The sequence below is a fragment of the Lygodium microphyllum genome, chromosome 1 (genome assembly GCF_053477565.2).
Source record: "Lygodium microphyllum isolate KBCC chromosome 1, Lygodium_microphyllum_v1.1.10, whole genome shotgun sequence".
NCBI lineage: Eukaryota > Viridiplantae > Streptophyta > Polypodiopsida > Schizaeales > Lygodiaceae > Lygodium > Lygodium microphyllum.
In genome coordinates this window covers 74,151,263-74,156,306 of record NC_141135.1, presented here as the reverse complement: position 1 = coordinate 74,156,306, position 5,044 = coordinate 74,151,263, and positions in this window count along the sequence as shown.

The following is a 5,044-nucleotide window of genomic DNA, read 5'->3' as shown; positions in this document are numbered from 1 at the left end:
GACCCATATCTAGGGTTCTTCTATTTTCTTTGTACTAGAGTTCTTTTGGCTTACACAACTAAGAAGAGGAAAATTGTTTTCAGCCTCCACCCTTGTGTGTCTTCCCCCATTGTGCAAGCAAGAAAGCTACAAGTGAGACTCCTTCCTTCTCTCCCACAATCTTGACATGGTATCAGAGCCTTGTTCGTGGTAAGGAGCTCAAGAAAGCAAGCCAAGCTCGCGGTGTTCTGGTAAGAGGAGCAGTGTTGCTTTCATTTTCTGTTTTGGGAGCAGATCTCTGCAGGTAGCACAGGCGGAAATTGCAGGAGTGCATTGTCTCAGGTTGAGACGCCCTTCGCGCTAAAGCAAGAGGGCAGTATATGCTGCGGGAGAGGGCTTTAGCCCATGGCGACCCTGTTTTTTTTATTTGAGGCCATTTCGGGGCCTGTTTTGGAGACGGAAGTTTTCTGCACGCACTCAGGAAAAGGGCCCAGTTTTATGCTGTGCAGCCACTATTCTACAGGTCGGTGAAAAGTTACTATAGAAATTGCATCGTATGCTTGTGCGCAAAGACGTTGGGAGTTTCAGAATCATCCTTGGTTCCTGTTTATGCAAAATCGTCACTAGGAAGTGACTGTGTGGTCAAATACCACTTTCGCCAGTTTTGCAGATCTGCCCTTGTGAGGGTGAAGTTGAGTTTTTGCAGTGACAGAATTTTTCGCAGTAATGGCGTATGATTCTCTTTCACAGATTGTAACTGAAAAGCTTGACAAGAACAACTTCCAGGCATGGAAGTTTAGAATGACGAATTTCCTTATGGGAAAAGGATATTGGGAATTTGTTGCAGGAAATGAAGAAGAACCAGTTCTTCCTGATGTTCCCAATCAACAGCAAATGCAGGCATTCAAAGCATGGCATGAGAGAGCCAGGAAAGTTATGTACTGGCTGTCTATCAGCATTTCAGACTCTATGATTGTGCATATTCAGGATGCAAGTACGCCAAAGGAGGCATGGGATACTCTGTCAAAGATGTATAGCACAAATACGCAAGCCAGGAAAATGCAGCTCAAGCAAGAGTTGCACAATGTGCAAAGAGAAAATATGAGCATCAATGACTACCACATGAAGGTGAAGAAGATTGCAGATGCACTTGCTTCCATTGGGTCGCCAGTGGAAGATGATGATTTAGTTTCTGTGACCTTGAATGGTCTAGGAAAGGATTATGCACAGTTTCGGACATCCATTTCAGTTCGTGAAAGATTTCCTGATTTTGAGGAGTTGATTGCTCTTCTAATTTCTGAGGAGCAGAGAAATGGTGGTGCATCTTCTTCAGGAGGAACTTCAAAGAGTCCTATGGAGGAGGACATGGTAACTCTAGAGGCAGGGGGAGCCAAAGAGGTCGTGGTGGATGGCAAAGAGGTCAAAATACAAACAGTAATGTTGAATGCTACTACTGTGGTAAAATGGGTCATATGGCTAAAGACTGCTATAAAAAGCAGAATGACATCATGAATGAAAAACTGCAACAAGGGAATTATGCATCTTCTAGCAGACAGGGTGATGACAGAAATGAGCATTTGTTCATGGTGCAGCACATGAACAATTCTATGACAAGTGCAGAAGAAAGCAATGATGTATGGTATGTTGACTCAGGTGCATCAAACCACATGACAGGTCATGCAGAATGGATGGAGGATGCAAGGAAAATGGAAAAACCAGGATTTGTGGAGACTGGTGATGATACTGCACATCCTATTGTGCAGATTGGAAAAATTCCCTTGTCTATACAGGATGGAAAAAAGAAATACCTGTCCGATGTATTTCATGTCCCGAATATCACCAAGAATCTGGTTTCTGTCGGTCAAATGGTTGAGCAGGGCTTGCAGGTCAGATTTAATCCTCATGGATGCTTTGTTGAGGATATGAAAAATAAAGGTCACTTGATAGCAAAAGGAAAAAAGAAGGGCAGAATGTTTACGTTGGATGCAGACATGTCTGAATTGAGTGCAGCAATGTTTGCACATGGGACCGGTGTAGTTGCAGATATTGATATCTGGCATAAACGCGTTGGTCATGTCAATGTACAACGACTTAAATCAATGCAGGCCCAAAATATTGTTGCAGGATTGCCAAAATTCAAGGTTGCAGAAATGCATAAGGTATGTGAAGCCTGTCAGTTTGGAAAACAGGCAAGGAAACCATTTCCTAGACATGTTCAAGAGAGTGAGAAGCCATTGGAATTAATCCACTCTGATGTGTGGACTACTAAAGCTGCATCTCTTGGAGGCTGTCATTATTTTGTCACTTTTATTGATGACTATAGCAGAAAATTTTGGGTGTATTTTATGAAAAAGAAAAGTGAAGTTTTTGGGCATTTCAAAACCCTTAAAGCTATGGCTGAAAAAGAAACAGGTCTGCAAATAAAATGCCTGAGGTCAGATGGAGGGGGAGAGTACCTCTCAAATGAGTTTGCAAAGTTCTTGCAGGAGCATGGCATAAAGCAGCAATATTCATGCAGTTATACCCCACAACAAAATGGAATTGCAGAAAGGAAAAACAGGCATATTGGAGAGGTATCTCGTGCCATGCTCAATGAAAAAGACTTGCCAGATTTTTATTGGGCTGAAGCAGTTGCTACAGCAGTCTACATAATGAACAGGACTCCCACTACAGCAATACATGGAATGACTCCAGAGGAGAGGTATACTGGTAGGAAACCAGATATTTCTCATTTGAAAATTTTTTGTTGCATTGCCTATGTACATGTGCCAGATGAGCTGAGATCCAAGTTGGATCCAAAAGCTGAGAAGTGCATCTTTATTGGTTACTCTCTACAGCAAAAAGGGTATAGATGCTATAACCCTTCTACTCGTAAGTTTACAGTGAGCAGAGATGTTGTTTTTTATGAGATGAGTAGCTGGTATAAACCAGTAAATGTGATTGATGATGTAGATGCACAAAATGGTAATGCTACACAGAATTCACAGCAGCAGTCACAAAATATTAGTGGACCTGGAGCGTCCTCTAGCAGTGGTTCACATTCTTCGCCATGGACAGGCAGATTGAGATCAGGAGAATCTTCTCAAAGTAATGCAGATAGTGGTATGCAGGTATCACGAAAAGGAAAAGAGAAGGTTGATCAGCCCATGTTTGATGTGAATGCAGGTCACTCTTATGTGGATGGTGAATCCAGTGGCTCAGAACAGAGCATTGATGATGAGTTGGGTATTCCTTCTATTGTTACACCTGGAGTAAGGAAGACCAGGGATGTTTTGAGAGCACCTGGGAGTGAACCCACTTTGCGCAGGTCTACCAGAGTTAGGTATCCTGTGGATAGGCTGAAATATGATGGATTTACAGCCATTCACTATGCATATATGGTCAAGGTGATACAGGAACCAGAACCCACTTCTTTTGAGCAAGCCATGGGAAAAGAAAAATGGGAGAAAGCCATGGATGAAGAAATGGATGCCTTGGAAGCAAACGCTACATGGGAATTGGTACCTTTGCCTAAAGGTAAGAATGCAATTGGATGTAAGTGGGTTTATAAGGTGAAGCACAATGCTGATGGTTCTGTGAACAGATACAAGGCAAGATTAGTAGTCAAGGGGTATGCACAAACATATGGCATTGACTATGAAGAAACATTCAGTCCGGTTGCAAGGATGGCAACCGTAAGAGCAGTCATTGCTATGGCTGCATCAAAGGGATGGTCTTTACATCAGATGGATGTAAAGAATGCCTTCTTGCATGGTGATTTGCAAGAAGAGGTCTATATGGAGCAGCCACCAGGTTATGTGCATGCTGTTCATCCTGAGTTTGTTTGCAGGTTGAAGAAAGCTTTATATGGCTTGAAGCAAGCACCTAGAGCATGGTCTGACAAGATAGGACAGTATCTTGTCACTATTGGCTTTCAGATTTCCAAGGCAGATTTCTCACTTTATGTGAGAAAAACAGAGAAAGGTATTATGCTACTTGTCATTTATGTTGATGATTTGATTATGACATGTGATAGTGATGAAGATATCCTTCATGTGAAAATGCTATTGAAGCAGAAGTTTGAGATGAAGGATTTGGGAGAGCTGCGTTATTTCTTGGGCATTGAGGTGATTAGATCACCAAGTGGGATACAGCTCTTGCAGAGGCAGTATGGATTGGACATGCTGTCCAAATATGGGATGACAGGCTGTAAGCCTATTTCAGTTCCTTTGGAGCAGAATGTGAAGCTGAGCGCAGATGCAGGTGAGCTTCTGGAAGACCCTACTATGTACAGACGCATAGTAGGAAGCTTGATTTATATGACTATTACCAGGCCAGATTTGAGCTATGCTGTTGGATTGGTAAGTCAGTTTATGCAGGCTCCAAGGAAACCACATTTGGATGCGGCTAGACGCATACTCAGGTATGTGAAGTCCACATTGCAGTATGGACTATTTTATGAGACTGGGGTTCAGATACAGTTGCATGGATACACTGATGCTGATTGGGCTGGTAGTATTTCTGATAGACGATCTACCAGTGGATATGTGTTCTCTTTTGGGAGTGCTGCAGTCACTTGGAGCAGCAAGAAACAGCCTACAGTTGCCTTGTCGAGCACAGAGGCTGAGTACAGGGGTGCAGCAATGGCTGCATGTGAGGTAGCTTGGTTGCATAAACTACTTTATGATATGCATCAGTCTACAGATGGGCCAGTTGTCATTTATTGTGACAACATGAGTAGTATACACTTGGCAAATAACCCAGTCTATCATGCTAGAACAAAGCACATTGAGGTGCATTATCACTATGTGCGAGAGAGGGTTTTACTAGGTCTTATTGATCTAGTTTATGTCAGCACAGAGGATCAGGTAGCTGACATATTCACGAAGGCATTGGGCGCAGAGAAGCTGCGCAAGTTCAGAGACCTGCTTGGTGTGCAGGAATTGGGATTGAGCTCGAGGGGGAGTGTTGAGATATCGAGCTCCACTCATGATACGCCAGGGTGACCGTTGTGTATTTATATCACCGACTTGTCAGTTGCAGATGTGGTTGGTACACCGCCCTTGAATAATAGCTACATGATAGC